This window comes from Cricetulus griseus, assembly GCF_003668045.3.
Source record: "Cricetulus griseus strain 17A/GY chromosome 1 unlocalized genomic scaffold, alternate assembly CriGri-PICRH-1.0 chr1_1, whole genome shotgun sequence".
Taxonomy (NCBI): domain Eukaryota; kingdom Metazoa; phylum Chordata; class Mammalia; order Rodentia; family Cricetidae; genus Cricetulus; species Cricetulus griseus.
Window position 1 is genome coordinate 32,353,307 of NW_023276807.1, and position 16,581 is coordinate 32,369,887.

Genomic DNA, 16,581 nt, shown 5'->3' on the forward strand with positions numbered 1-16,581 from the left:
TAGAGGGGTGGGATGGGGTCCCCGGAGCAATCCATCCTAAAACTTTTTCCCCAACTCACTGTAAGGGCCGAAGAGACCCGAGCGGCAGTGACAGCAAAGCCCCCTCGGTTGCTCGCGCCCTGCCCCCTCCACGATCTCTGCCCTCCCCTGGTCCAAGGTCCGAGCACCCCCAGGCATGCCCGCTGGGCTCCGGACTCCCGCCCCCATTGCCCGGACTTCCAGTTCTCCGGGGACCCGCGACCCGGAGCAAACTTCTGCCGCCAGCCACAGCGCAAGCCCAGCCCCCTCGCCTCCTCCTCTGGCTCCCGCCCTCGGCTGCTCGGCCCAGATCGTACGTGCGGTGACTCTGGTGGGTGGGCAGGGCCCGCGTGGGCGGCGAGACTATCCTGGCGCCCTCCCACCTAGCGCGCACCCCCTCCCCCTCCACGTACGACGACAGAGGGGGACGCCTCGCGCCCGGTGCCCAAGGACCCGCGTGGGGCGCGAAGCCCCCACGCGCGCGCTCGCTCGCACGCACGCACGTCCCCAAGCGGGAGAGGCGCTCGCCACGGCCCGGCGACACCCGGCGGGCACGACCGCTTTGCTTACCTTGGCGTGGTGGAGGTACAGCAGTAAAGCCAGGGTCCAGTGCACCCAAGAGAGCAGAAAGTTCATGGTTTCGGAGGCCCGTCCGGGGCCGGCGCGGCTCGCGCTCCCTCTCCGGCTCGGACTGCGAGGCAGCCCGCTCTCTTGCGCGCCTTGGCGGGCTCCTCTTCCTTCTGGAACCGAGGCCCGGGCCGGGGCCTGGGGCGCGCGCGCGGCTGGAACACTGTCTGCGCACACGGCCGCCTCACCCGTCCATGAGCCCGGCTTCCGCGAGCCGAGCGCCCACTGCAGCCCCCTCTCCTCCTCCTTCTCTTCCTCCTCTCTCTTCTCGGGCCCCGGCTTCTCCAGGCCCGAGCTAGCACTTCTCCCAGCTCCGATCGCTTTGCCTCCTCCGGCGCAGACCACGGCTACTCCGGAGCGAGAAGAGCCCAGAAGTTGGACGAAAAGTTTCAGTGCAATCCCGCGAGCCCCGACCCCCTCCACCCCGCCTCCGGGCGCGGGCTTCGGCTCCTGCTCGCGGCTCGCCGCCGCGTCCACCGCAGGCAGCCCGCCGGCGAGGAGGTGGGCGCTGGGGCTGGGGGCGGTGTCTGTCTGTCTGTCCGTCAGCGCGACTGGTCCGATGTAAGATCCCGAGGGGGAGGGCTCACGCCGTGCTCTGACGGTCACCCCCAAAAGCAGGTCAGTCACTTTGCCCCTGTCCCTCTCTCGGTTCGCTCGCCAGCGCGCTCTCTGACCGGTCTCTCGCTTCCTCGACTTCTCTCTGGAGCTCTTGCTACCTCTTTCCTCTGCTGATTTCCAAAATCCGAAGTGAATTGAGGGAGTGAAGGAGCAACCTCCCCAAACCGTTGGCAAGATTTAAGACAAGAATAGGAAGCAAAAATAAATTAAAGCGAAAAACGATAGTTTTTCAAATGTTTAAGAAAAAAAAGAGGTTTGAATATCAAATCCCAGCTCAGAGACTCCCTGGCTGGTGAGTCCGCTGAATTGTCTGCCTTGTCGCTGCGTCTCACGACAGAGCTCCGCTGCCGCCGCTCAGCTCGCCCCCAGCGCCACCGCCTTGCTGCAGCTCGGCTGCCCCAAGCCTCTGCGCTTCTCACCGCTAACAGCAGTGGAAAAAAAAGGGGGTCTGGCCCCGCCCCAGACCCGCCCCGGGGGCGAGGCCAGGCTTGCCAGGCACCGCCTTCCAGAATCCCTAGGCCACCATGAAGAGAAAAGCTAATTCCCTATTAGATCCGTGCCCCTCCTCAAGCTGGCCCCAGGGACACATTGGACACACTGGGTGCTGGGAGTCAGGGGAGACACGAGAATGAGGTTATGTACCCACAGGGTCCGAGCAATCCCCTTTCCTGGGAATATTGGAGAAGGTGGGGGGAGGGCGGAGAGCTAGCAGGGACGTGTGGAGACAGGGATACAGATTTGTTAGAATCCCGGAGTGACCCCTGGCCTTCTCCCCCACCTCACATACACCCCACGCGCTCCCGCGCGCGCGCGCACACACACACATTGATACACGCGTCCTTCCTCACGCAGACTGGCTCGCCCAAGTTCATGATCTCCCGGTGGTGGCCGAGCGCCCCCTAGTGACTGCATTATGCACACCCCAACTCTGGCTCAAACCGCACACGTCTTGGATAGGGGTGAGAGTGGACTCCTGAGCCTAGCATTCTTTTTGCTTGTTTGTTTTGTAGTTGTTGTCGATGTCGTCGTCGTTTTAGAGACGGTGTTTCTCTGTGTAACAGCTATGGATGTCCTAGAACTCGGTCTGTAGACCAGGCTGCCTTCGAGCTCACAGACATCCTCCTGCCTCTGCCTCCCAAGTGCTGGGATTAAAGGTGTGTGTCACCACCAACTACCAGGCGAGCCTGGCATTCTTTGACCTCCAACAATTGCATGTTTCTGATGCTCGCTAAACAGTTGCGTGTTTGACCTCTGAGGCAGAAATCCTAGGTTTATTTACGGAGGAAAGTGGGGGGGGGGTTGTGTGCTTATCTTTGTCTCTGGCTTGCAGACATCAGGAGCTAGGCCCTGGGGTGAATGCGGATCAGGCACCGAATTTGTAACACTGAGAACGGGAGGCAAAGTGGCCCTGGAGTTAGTCAGTGGCCGGCAGGAAGAGGACCTGTGGAAGCCCACGTATGCACTGTGGAGCCTGGCAGAACCCACAGGGAGAGGCACTGGGCAGACAGAGGCCCTTGTTCCTCCGGATCACCACCCCCCAGATGTTGCCTGGGAACTGAGGCCAGGGGGTTGATCCGGGCGCGGAAGCAGGCCAGGCCTACATGGGGATTCAAACCTACCTCAGGAACGAGGCCAGCTGCCCAGAGCTGCCACCAGCCCAGGGAGGGGTGGGGGTGGAGGCAAACATCTATCCTAGCTCAGGCTCACAGTTCATCGTATGAACAGAATTCAGGGATGTACTCAGTGTCCCCCATTCTCCCTAGGACCCTTGGCCACTTCTCTGCTTACAGACTCACCCTTGTCTTGGCTCCCTTTCTACAAAGTCCCCCCCCCTTCTCCAACTCCTTGTGTCTTCCTTAAGAGCTCCCCAAAGCCCCCACCCCACCCCACCCTTAGATATAGGAACCAGCCTGGGAAAATTCCTGGTTGGGCTTGGGCCCAGCTGTTCCCAGGCTCCCCTGGGAACAAGAGGGGGGCTCTGATACCTGTGGGAAGAGAGGGACCAACCAGTCCCAACCCTCACCCAGATCTGCTGGGCCTCTGAGAATGGGAGCCCTGGGCTGGAGAGATGGCTCAGCTGTTAAAGGCTAGGCTCATAACCAAAAATAAAAGAGAACAGGAGCCCAGCAATCCCCCTGTTGGCCCCAAAAGGTTATGTCTCCATCTTCACCCTTCTGCACACAGTAACAAGGCTTGGTGGGATCCTAAGTTACCTCTTGGGTACCCCACTTCCAATGGAGCAATGTTATAGGGAGAGAAGCTGGCTCCTGCTCACCCTGTCCCATCCTGTCCACCATTCCTGTCCTGAGTGCATCTCCCTGACGGCTCTCTCACAGCAGGGACATTTACTGTTAGTAAATATTTGCTGACCCAGACCCATGGATGTCCTCATGCTCTGTGATGCTAAGAGGCATAGAAAAGGAAAGCCACTAAATGTCACTTGTTAGCCTCTAACATCCTAAGAATGCCTTGTCAGGGAGCCCCTGTCTCTCAACATGGGCTAACAGAGGCACCAGACCCTGAGAGCTCCCAATGGCTCTTCCATCCATGACATCACCACGTTCAACAGCAGCAGTTGTCAACCTGTAGGTCGTGATAGCCTTCATATCAGGCATTTACATTACCATTCATAACAGTAGCAAAATTATAGTTATGAAGTAGCAGTGAAAATAATTTTACAGTTGGGGGTCACCACACCATGAGGAACTGCATTAAAGGGTGACAGTGTTGGGAAGGTTGAGGACCACCATTCTACAGGCTTGGGAAAGGTCATGGGCCTACAGAAGAGGGACTCAGTAAAGGTTCCTGAGGTCTGGAGGAAGAGGAGACTTTGGGGAAAGTTAGTCACTCATCTCTTCACAGCTCCAGCCTCCTTCTATCCTGAACCAGCCATGCCAGGTATATATAACAAGGTGTGATACCAACAGGTGAGGCTCCCCCCAATGGTCCTGTGCCCAGGGAGCCAGGCAATGATGGTGCAGATTTCCCTTTCCAAAGCCTAAACCATGCTAAGATTGCAACTTGGCCTGAAGGGTTTTGAATAACCCGTATCAGGGTAGGGTTGGGCCGCTCACCTCCACCCTGCCTTTTAGAGACACAACCTGAAGCTGAGTCAGAGGAAGGGTCACTTCTGGATTCCATACGAGCTGCACATTGTCACCAGCTTTCATAATGGTGCACTCTGTACACTGATATGGACCCAGAAAATATCATGTCCACACTGTCACCAGATGAAAGAGCGGGGGGGGGGGCGGGGATGAGACGACAAGTCAAGTGTTAAGGTCATGTTCTGTATCCCACCACTCCTGCTCATCCTGGGGGCTCATTTCCCAGAACACACTTCACTCCATTCATCCCTCCCCAGGTCACTGCAGGACAGGAGACATCAGAGTGTAACGGGCCTGGCAGAAATGGAAATGCTCTAAAGGGATACTTGTGTTTCACAACTTATCAGACTATTTAAACAATGGACCCCCCAAATAGGGGGATTCTCCCTACCAATCTCATGCTGGCCAATGCAAACCAAACCAACCAGCATGAATCTTTTCCTGGCATTAGGGGACCATAGGGAACAACCCACTAGGTGAGTAGTCAGTGACATCTGCAGAGAATTATCATTTAGAGACAGGGAGGAGATTGTCAGGGCTGAAATAAAGTCAGGCTGGACATGATAGTGTTTGCCTATATCCAACACTTAGGAGGATAAGGAATTAAGGACAGCCAAGGCTTCATGTTGAGACCCTGTCTCAAACTAATAGGATGGGATTGCTCGTGTCAGTCCTTCCAAAAGTAACTAAAGGCCAAGAAAATTGGATCTTATGCATGGTTGATTGGAACTAACTACTTTTGTTCCTACTTATATTCTGTTTACTATATTTATTTCATGAGGTGGGTATATTCCACCTCAAGGTTGAAGTGAGGTAGCCCGATGAAAGAGCAGTCTGGCTATTGGACTATAGAAACAGTGGACCTCAACGTAATGGGAATTTCCCCACATGGCCTGCTGGGAGAAGCAAAGAGCTCCAGTGAGAGGGGGAGCTTTCTCAGGGAATGAGATTCCGCACGTTTCTAACAGCTTGTCAGGCTAGCCCCAAGATTGACCACTGGTGGACGGGACCACACTCCTCTAAACTTTAATCCCACTTAAGGACCCCAAGACAGACTTATGGGGGAGTCACTGGATCTCTGTCCCTCTTCCCAACGTGGCCATGTTGGCTAAGTCTTTTACCTGCCTTCTGCTTTTAATTTGACTCTGAAATTGGCTTATTGAGAATGGGTGGGTGGCCAGATCTGGCTTGGGGCACAGGTTGTGACACACATACACACCCAAATTTGATAAGAAGAACAGTCCTCAGAAGGCCACCCCCATATTCTCCGAGAGGACACCAAAGGCCCCAAGGTCACTCCACAAATTGGGGGAGAAGTGGAGCCAAGAGTAGCCCAGACAAAATTATGTCTACATATCTTCGAGAAGAATTTTCACTGTGCTAGAGGGAAGTCTTCCTTTCCACCTGTCTTCTGACCCTCAGGTGCCAGCAAGACACAGATCTACAGTAACAGAGTGTTTAATTGTAGACAGAAGTGAGGTAGCTCCCCTAAGCCATCTCTTGCCTTTGAATTGGTCTCTCCTCCTTCCCCTCTCCTTCTCCTTCCCTTCCCTGTCCCTTTCTCTCCCCTCCCCTCCCCTCCCCTCCCTCCCCTCCCTCCCCTCATCTCCTCCTCCCTCCCCTCCTCTCCCCTCCCCTCCCCTCCCCTCCTCTCCTCTCCTCTCCTCTCACTCCTCTTTCTCCACGTCTTTGCACCAAAGCTATAAAGAGGCAAAGAGAAGTTGACAAAGAAGGGCCCCTGCCCAGGGCCAGTATCAAAGTCTGCTGTGTGTCTGCAAGTGTGGACTGGGGGCATGAGAGGCAGCTAGTTGGTGAAAGAGCTAGAGAAACAACAGCCAAGCAGGTTAACCCCTTACCAGGAGGACCGAGTCCAGAAAGGGGGTGGGAAGGGAAGTAAGCCAGTAGAGGAGGCTGGTCACCAGTTCCTCTCTCAGGGAGCATGCCTCCCCATGCCACCCCTTCAAGTGGCCAAGTCTCCACCTTTTTCAAGAATCCCATTTAGCTCCTAGAGTGAGCAGCTGTCCTTGGTGTATTATCTCCCCAATACCCTGGCCATGCCCAAGTCTAACACCCCATTCTTTGGCACTCCCCCAAACTCTACCCCCATCTTGCTTATGGTGGCTCTGTTCAGACCCCTTCCCCCACCCAGTCTTGGGTGTTCTCTAATGGGAAGAAGGTAGTCTCAGGGTCCTCCCTGCAACTAAGCCCTGCCTAGGGAATAGATTCAATTCTAATTGTGACTGGTTTCCGATGTCCCCTGTATGCCCTGCTCTGTGCTAGTGTTGTGGGAGAGACGGGGACCCCTAAGTCAAGCAATGGAAAGCAAAGGCACTTTGGAGCCCAGTGTGCCCAAGTGGCACTCTGCCATTCACTGTGTGGCCATATGCAGTCACTCGACCTCTCTGATCCAAAGTCCCTAGGAGTTAAAGCACCTGCATTGAAGAGTTACTGTGAACAGACCAACAGTTGGACAAGGTCTCTCAGTGTTAGCAAGCAAAGCAGCCATGTTGGCTGGCAAGCAGTGCTTCCTGCTTGAAGTGGCACAGGGCACAGATTTCACAAGCAGTTGTAACATTCATCCAGCAAGCTCTGGTTTGGACAGGATCCTGGTTTTCCACAGTATGGAAGAGGCTTCCAGGTGACCAAAAGACTAAACTGATGAGGACAGGCAGTTGCTAGGAGCAGGTGAAGCCTTCCTGGAGGAGGTGACACTTTGAGTTGAATTTTGAGGGAAAAGCAGGAGTTTGGGAAGTTTAGCCATCTGAGTTAACTGGGGATAAAGAAGAGGCAAGGGGTTTCTAGAAAATTCTGTAAGACTGCCTTCATTCAGGTCCTCCGCTGTGTCTGAGTATAAAGACTTGGAGGGTAGGCCCAGATCAGGTCTGTCTTAGGGAACATCCCAGACAGAGCCCAGGGGACAATGCTACTCCCTCAGGGGTGAGTTCCACACTGCCTTCCCTGCCCCCAGCCCCACCCCTGTGCGGGGACACAACAATGTGTCCCCAGAGAATTTAGAAAGAAGGAGACAGTAGAGGTAGGTCCAGTCACATATTGAGTACCATAGTTATTGTTTGTTCCAGGGGCACCAATCTGGGACAAGCCCAGGGTCACTTGGCTAGACAGAGCACAGAAGAGGGTGGCACTTTCTCTGGTCTGCCCCCTGACTCCAGGAAAGCTGAGAAACTACATGCTGTGTGACCTTGGTCCTGCTTTCTGGTCCTCAGCTTCTAGGCAAGATTCCCTAGCTCTGAGTCATGGGGAGACTGAGACAGCTGAGACTGTTCTTTGATACCAAATGTCACATCTTCTAGTGGCTGGTGTCCTTATTGCTCTTGAACAGGGCAATGTTTAGCTCAAAGAAATCTAGCATGGATGTAATGGTGACATCTGCCTGGGGTCCAGCACTAAGCAATGGAGGGGAGATACCTTTGTCCGTCTGTGTGTCATGTGTGTGTCCACCCGCCCCTGCTGTGTGTGTCCGTCTGTCATTCTCCTCAGTCGTGTCGTCCCCCACCCCCTCCTTCTGTTTCTGCTTTATCTCTATCTTTTGATCTCACTATGTAGCCTAGGCTGGAACTCATAATCCTCCTGCCTCTGTTTTTCAAGTACTTGAATTACAGGAATTAGCCTTACACATACTCAACTGGCCCTTGTCTCTTCTGAAGACCCTGGTTGGTGGCCACTCATTGTGAGAAGAGCATTTGCTCCCATTGCTCCCCACACTCACCGCATAGCAATCGATGGCAAGCTGGGGACATATCTTGTTTCACTACTTCCAAGCTGTGGGCTTCAGTTTTCTCATCTGTGAAGATGGAATTGGCAGCACCCACCTGCCAGGGCTGTAGAGAGATGTGCAGGGTTGATGAATGTAGGGTGAGCTTCCCGTGTAGAACGGAGCTCACACACTTCTTACCTCCCTTGCTCCCGTGTGGACCCCTCTCATGCACAACCCACTGTGATCTGGCTAGAGTCAGACAGGGCTAGGGGAATGGATTCACTCCACACCCAGTGAGAGAGTGAGAGGAGGGAAGAGGAGGTGAGAAGAGGGGAGGGGAGGGGAGGGGAGGGGAGGGGAAGGGCACGTGCTTATAATCCCAGAATTTTGGAGGTAGATGACAAAGGAGCTAGAGTTCAAGGTCATCCTACCTACAGTCTGAGTTAGATGAGACCCTGTCACAAAACAAAAGGAAGAAAGGAAGGGAAGGAGGGAGGGGTGGAGGGATGAGGGAGAGAGGGAAGGAAGAAAGGAAGGAGGAAATCAATTAATCATATATGTACACTGGAGATGATAAGGCTGGGAGATGTGTTTCTGCTTTAGCCTTTCCATGAAGCAACTACCTCGCCCATGGTCACTGAGTTTGCAGCAGTGTGGGTTAGGAAAAAAAAGAGTCAGGGTCCAGTGTGCTCTCCCAGCCAGGGCTCCTTCCCCAGGAACCACCTGAATGTAGGTAGCAAGATACTTCACAACAAGATAAAGCCAGTTAATGACTGCTCCCCAGAGGGGGTTACCCCACTATCCTGCCAGCTTTCCCACACCCAGAAGTGCAGGGAGGGTAGGGTGTGGGGGAACAGGGAGACCTCCTGTAGCTTCCAGAACCTTCCTGGCCTCATTCCTACTAGATAAAGCAATTAATCATAGGACATCTGAGCCAAGAAAACATCAGACTTTCTCTGACAGTCTTGGGGTCCTCAGAGGCAGTGGCAGGGGTGGGTGTGGGCAGACACAGCACCCCCAGTTTTATCTCTTTTTCTTTATTGATGTTTCATTTGAGATGCCACATGAAAAAAACCTCTCAATACTAAAGAAGTTTACAAATCCCGATTCTGGCTAAGTGAGGCCCAGATCTGCCTGAAGCCAAACGGAAGGCAAGCCTAGGCTCTAGTCTTCTTTTCTACCTCTCCAAAAGCCACCAGGTCACTACACCGGGGCCCAGCACTGAGCCAGGTGCCTTTGGGATACTGAGGCTTCTCAACTGAGAGCTGACTGGTTGGCAAGGGAGTTAGTGTGCATTGGAGCCATTGAGCAGCAGGGCTCTTCCCTGCTTCCCAGAGGCACTCCTCCCCCCACAGCTGGTATGATCTACGCCCAACTCTACTAGGTCTCCTAGTCAGTCAGCCTGTTTACATCTCCCTCCACACCAATCCAGACACTAGGTCCTATGTCCTTCCAGAACATAGCTAGATGCATCAGGAGAGGCAAGGCAGGGCACACTTAGTCCCTAGGAGGGAGGGGCACCTTCCCCACCTTATGAGAAATAGGGCTGAAACATTTAGCTCTTGCTATGTCTCAAGCACATTACACAGAGAGCTGGGGCATCTGCTGTGCGAAGCATAACCCTTTGGTTTCTGGATTGCAGAAGAGCCCTGCTACCTAGGAAAGGAACAGGGCAGCCAGAAAGGCGTGGGGATAGGGGTAGGGAACTGGAAGGCAGCTTTTTGCCAATCTGGTGGCTGGCTCAGGTCTATGGGTTTCTGTCTTCTCGCCTCTTGGAAGGACCAGGCTAGGGCTCCCACTTAATTTCCAGATGCAAGCATGACCAGCATGAAAAACAGCAGGGACCATCCAGACCCCGTGCCTCCCCAGGACTGTGGGCACACACAACCACTTTGTGTATGCCCCTGGGGCAAGAAGTCCATCTTTGCTCTCCGGTGCCCTCTGGAGGTTTGGAGAGGTGAACTGACAGCTTCCAGGCCAGGTTGAGAGTATGGATTGAAATTCCAGCCCATGTGACAGGCCTATGGACTGTTTTGGTGACCAGGACATTTTCCTTTCTCTTCCTCCTCTCTCTTTCCTTGAATGTCTCCCTCCTTCTTCTTGGCCAGCTGCCCTTCCAAGAAAGACTGTCATAGCCTCAGCTTCTAAGAGGCTCCTGAGAGGCGACCTCCCTGCTTCACATTTCTTATTGGAGCACACACTGGGAAGTGGGGGACAAGCCAGAGGACATGGTCTTCAAACTTCCCGTCCTCATGATCCCTTGGGACCTGAGGGGACTTGTGGAAAGTTTCTGAGGGTACAGACCATACCCCTGCTTATCAGGGGATCAGCATTGCAGCTCTAGAGAGTAAGGTGTCCAGCTCCTCCTGCAAGGCCCTGGTGTGACCTGAGGCTCTAAAGGGGACCTCTGTAGGCACACTGCCTACCAACCACTGCTGACAAAATCCAGGGAGCCACTCCTCCTGGGCTCACCCCCATCCACCAATCTTCTGTCCCACTGTGTCCCTCAGCTGACCATGCTGAAGGCCATAGAACTAACAATCCACATAGATATATACGCACACACACAAACAGACCCCACCGCTGCCACCACCACTATGACATGGCCCCATAGAAAAGACAGGAGTGTTCCCAGAAACCCCACTGGTCCAGGCAAAATGACCTGGGTCACTGTGTCCTGCAGCGAGGCTGCTGAGAGGCGGGGGAGGTACCGCCTCTCAGTACTACCCAGGGCAGAACCCTAAAGACCCTGCAGACTGGCGGGGCTTCTAAGCCCCACCCTTACACTGCCACTGGCCAGGAAGCCAAAGTCTGGCTCTTACCCTGAAGATACCTGCATGCAAAACCAAGCCCCAGGGCAGGGCTGGACATAATTGCTCAGTTGTAAAGTGCTTGATGCCCAGAACTACATAAAATCATGTGTGGGGCTGCATATCCACACTCCCAGAACTTGAGGGGTAGGTATAATTCCAGTTCTTGGAAGATAGAGACAGAGGAACCAGGAGTTCAACATCACCCTCAGCTATATAGTGAGAGAGTCTGAAGTCCACCTGGCCTCAAAACCAAAATCAGGCCCTGTTTCCATCCTGTGTCAGGATGTCTGGCACCATACTGCCCCTCAGTGCTCTCTCTAGGCAGAAGAGACCAGACTGACTGCCAGCCCTGCTAAGGTTCCAGTATGTGACTAAGGAAGCAGGAAGGGTGGCAGCTGTAGACACTAGGGCACTGCGTGTTGGCTGGCTGCAGAAGACAGAGGTCTGTCCAGGAACGACACCCCAGGACCACCCTTTAAAGGTGCTACAAAAGATCACTCAGCAGTCAGGGAGGCAAAAAAAACCAGCCCCTTCCACCAACTGTCTGAACAACAGCCTGAGTTTGCCTGCGACCACCAATCAACAGCAGGAAATGCAACCGGGACTGTGAAGTTAGACAAGCAGAGACCTCCCAAACTCACTTTCTCTGCAGGATTTGTGGAATGATAGCTGCAGGATGTTTATCTAGACACTTCTAGGCCCATTCTGAGTCAAGATGAAATGCAGCGGCACAGAAAAAGAGGGGACCCAAAGGAGGAGGCAGGGTTAGCCCTCAGTTTCCCAGGCCACCTTCCGGAGGAATGTTGAGCAGGGGCTCTGACCCCCTCGCCCCCCCACCCCCTGGCTCCTGCCGACAGAGCTGAAACAGGGGCAGGAATGTGTCAGGGTAGGAGAGCAGAGAGCTGGTAATAATCTGGGGGAAGGGTGGGATCAGATGACAAGGCAGTTAAGAGGGGTAGTAAGAGTTTGTGGGACAATGCACAGGACCTTTCCTGGTAGGGAAGATGGGAAGACCCCCACCCTGGCACCCCCAGTCCCACTCTCGGTACTACAAGGCTTCCGTAGGGCAGAGCCTGAGGCTTCAGCTGAAGCATAGTGTGAGCTGCAAGCCCAGAGTCACTGCTAGAGACAGATGACACCCAGCCAGCCTGAGCCTCCATGTGCAGCTGGAAAGGCTGGGCAGGGTGTCTATGGTGGGGAGAAAGGAGCATGAAGAAGATGAGGGCTACCTGGCCCACCTCATCCTGACAAAGCTGGGGATATTATCACTTTGCTCCTGAGCCCACAGGACAACCTTTTCAGGCACTTCAGATGCTTCAATCACCTAACCATAGAGCCTTCTGGGGCAGTCTCTGTAAACCTCATCCTACAGGCTTGACCCGCTGTCACCCCAAGCCTCTAGAGGGTGCTGGAGAGTAGTGCTGAACTTCTTGCCCCCTGGGCTCATGCTGATGGCTCTGTGCACAGGCCCCTAGCCCCTGGGAAGGCACACCATACAGGAAGCTGTCCATCCAGACTGGCCGTCTCAGGACAGGGCTAAGACAGGAGATTCCTGGGGGCGTCCATGGACAAGAGAGTTAGTCTGGACTGTAGGGACCCCAAAGAGGGACAGCTTTTGCTAGGGAAAAATTATGTGAGTGTAAAGTCTTCTATGTGGGTCCTGTGGGTACCTAAAGGAGAAAGGAGAGTGTTGGTTTGAGCCTCAGGAATTTCTTCCTGACCTTGGAAGAAAACTTAGTGGCTCCTCCAACCCCGTGTAGAACCAGCCTGAACAGAACAAGGGTGAGTGAGTGAGCAGGAATAATTTCTTGTCTATTTATTGATTTATTTTGAGACAGGGTCTCATGTAGCCCAGACTGACTTTGAACTCATGATCCTCTTGCATCAACCTCCCAAGTGCTAGAATTCTAGGACTGTACCACCATAATGTGTTATTGGAGCTTACTTTGTTTTTCGCAGGGTTGAGGAGGGGATTAGGGCCCTCATCCACAGCAAGCACTCTACCACTGAGCCACACCCCAGCTCTGCATCTATGAATGGTCGTCATAGCCATGGCAACTACTGCTTTTAATTGCATCCCTACTGGGCAGAAGCAGTTGCTTGTGAGTCAGCATGTGTTGTGTGACAGGGTTCTTAGGGAGACATGAACAAAAATGTCTACTTGCCCCAGGTAGGAAGCCAACACAGACCAAAGTACAGATACCACCAAAGGACAACTAAGTGAACCAGTGAGATTTATTGGGGTTACTCACAGGAATATGGATAAGGGGGTACAGAAGCAGAAATGATTCAAAGGTAGCTGTATTGCCAAAGTTCACCCCAGCATATGAGGTTCATGGAAGCTGGAACCCTGGAGCTCATGGCACAATCTTCAGGTAGCTCAACAGGTCGGGGCAGTGTCTCATCCAAGAAGCTCACTTGATCTTGCCTGTTTCCAGGCAACTCAGCTAGCTGGTCTGTCATTCAGGTATTTGGTCTGGTCAGAGAATCTTCTAGGCAGATTTGCTTCTCTCCGTGTGTGTCTTAGCAGCCCTTACTGTTTTTATAAGCATGGGGAGGGAGGAGCCTAATGTAGCTGTTCAGTTTCAGGGACTTCCGGAGACTATTGAGTTGTTTGCTTCCGGAACCAGAATTGTAACAAGCTGCCCTGCAGGAGAGAAAGTCTCACCTCTTTTTAGAACACCTTGAGGCTTAACTAGGGAACTGTCCTGCAGGACGGTATATGTCAAATTAGAGGAAGTAGCTACATAATATCATGATAACCCTGGGAGGTAGGAGACGGTTGTAAGCCAAATGCTAAGGCAGAGGAAGTAACTTGTCTAAGGCCACAGGTCAAAGGAGCACCATACAGATCTTGCTGGCTCCAAAGGTGGCATTCTCAGTCCCCATAGCTCTGATAAAGAATGAACCACTGGACTGCAGCTCAGCACTTGCCTGGCGGAAGCGGACTCCTAGGTTGGGTCCTCAGTACCTTAAACAACCAACAAAGCAGACATTCCTGTCTGTGCTGGAAGAAGCAAACAGATGCCAGAACTTTGGTTGAATGTTTTCAGGGTTTCCAGTTGGCATGCACAGGGCCTCAGACCCCATCACACACTATTGGAGAGTGGTGGAGTCTCAGTTAGCCCAGAACCAGAAACTGCCACCCAAGCGGCCTTCCCTTACCAGTGTTCACATCTCCCAGCAAATGGTTGGGTGAACAATGTTCCAGGGGCTGGAGAGATGGCTCAGTGATGAAGAGCACTAGCTGCTCTTCCAGAGGACCCAGGTTCGGTTCCTATCCCCCACTTGGTAGCTCACAACCATCTGTAACTCCAGTTCCAGAAGACCTGACATCCTCACATTGACATAGATGCAGGCAAAGCATCAGTGCACGTGAAAAACCAAAAATGCATGCTTGTAATTCCCATGACACCAAGGTAAAGACAGGAGGAGCCCTGAGGCCGAAAGTCCAGTGGGAAACCCTGTCTCAAAAAGCAAGAACTGGGAGATGGCTCAGAGTTCAGATTCTTCCCAGAAAGTATGTAAAAATCCCAGCACAATAGCAGATGTCCATAACTTCAGGATTGGGGGAGGGGTGCAGTGGCCAGACAGTCTAGCTGAATTAATGAGCTACAGGTTCATTGAGAGGCCCTGTCTCAAAAAATAAAACAGAAGAGAAGTCAAGGAAGACAGACAGTGCTTGCTGTATACTCACCAACATATACATACATAAACATGACACACACACCACACACAAATGATGGGGGATGTCCTTGTGTATATATGTTTCTCTTATTGATTGATGAGTAAAACACTGGTTGGCCAATAGCCAGGCAAAAAGCATAGGTGGGGCTATCAGACCAGGAAAAGAAGGCTGGGGAAAGGAAGCCATAAAAGGAGACATCATGTAGTAGAATAACAGGTCCAGACCCTTCTCTGGTAAGATAAGACCATGTGGATATACTTAGATTAATAGAAATGGGTTTGTAATTGAGACAGAGCTAGTCTATAAGAAGCCCAAGTCACTGGCCAACAGTTTTATAATTAATATAGCATCTGTGTGTTTATTTGGGGCAAAGCAGCTATGGGACCAGGCAGGCAGAAACCTCTGTCTTCACATATATATACACACGACACACCCAACACACACATCACACAACACACACATACATACAATACATGACACGCATACACTACATACATACCACACACACTACATATACATTATACATATACACCACACATACATACACATCACACACACACCACACATAATACACACACACACACACACACACACACACACACACACACACACACACCAAAAAACAAATTCTAAAAAATTGGTGCTTTCAAAACACACATATACAACTGATCTTGGTGGCACACACCTTTATTCCAGCACTCAGGAGGCAGAGGCAGGTGGATCTGTGAGTTCAAGGCCAGCCTGGTCTACAGAGTGAGTTCCAGAACAGACGGAGCTGTTAGGAAGAGTCTCAAACACACACACACACGATCATCAGCTTCAGAAAGACAACACCAAAAGCTGACCTCTGGCCTCTACACATGCGTGCGCATACATATCCATGAAGAGCCACATACATGGATGCACTTGCACACACAAGAATACACACATGCATGTGTACACAAAGGAATTAGAGTAAGAAATTACCAATTACTAACAACAAAATAGAACAATTATACAGCCGTGTTCCCTCCCCACCCGCCTTGTGACTGTGGCATTATGAAGTGAGGACATGTGCCTTGGTAATGAGATGGGTGTGGTGACAGAGACTCAGACATGGTCTTATACTACAAGGAGGATCTTTGAGCCATGATGACAATGGTGAACTGAAAGTAGACTCTCAGATAATTGAGGTGACCTCCAGGTGATCCCACACTGGCTGGCATTCGTGTAGGTTACTCTCCATCTCCTCCACTCACCTTTGCCTCCACCTTGTCTCTCTGTGTTAAAATTAATTGAGAATTGATCTGAACACTGCACTCCTCTCTCAGTGGCTCAACCGGGTTAGTGGGGCTCATAAAGTTATGGGCCCCTCCAGTGTGGTAGCTCATGGCTGCATTATCAGTACTTGGGAGGCTGAGGCAGGAGGATCAGGAGTTCAAGGACAACTCTGGCTACATAGAGTATAGCCAGCTACACAAGATTCTGTTTCAAAAAGACCTAGGGCTCCACATGGCATGATCTGAACTCTGTGTGGTGGCATGTATAAAGCACATGGCTGTGATGACGCGAATTCAATCCCTGAGATCCTCATGGTGAGAGGAGAGGATCAACCTTCAAAAGTTGTCTTCTGAGCTCTGGATATGCACACTGTGGCAAGCATCCCCCCCACGCAAAATAAATTAAAATGTAATGAAAAAATAATAAATAAATATAGAATAAAGTTCATGCTGGCACAGTGTGGGCATCACGCATGCTTGTCTGTAGACAATGTCACATCAGCTTGTCAGTGCGCCACACAGTGTCCTTTGCCTCCCAACTCCTAGGACCAGGCCTGGAACTCACTGTTCTCCCTCAGTTCTGCCATCCCCACCCCTGTGCTTGCTGGCACCCCGGGTGTATTCCATCCCCAGCTTCAGCTTCATTTTTCTGAGAGTGAAGGGCACCCTTTGTGACTTGAATGTCTGGCTTCGAACCACAGACAAAAACAATCAATCTCACAGGCAGTTACCAACA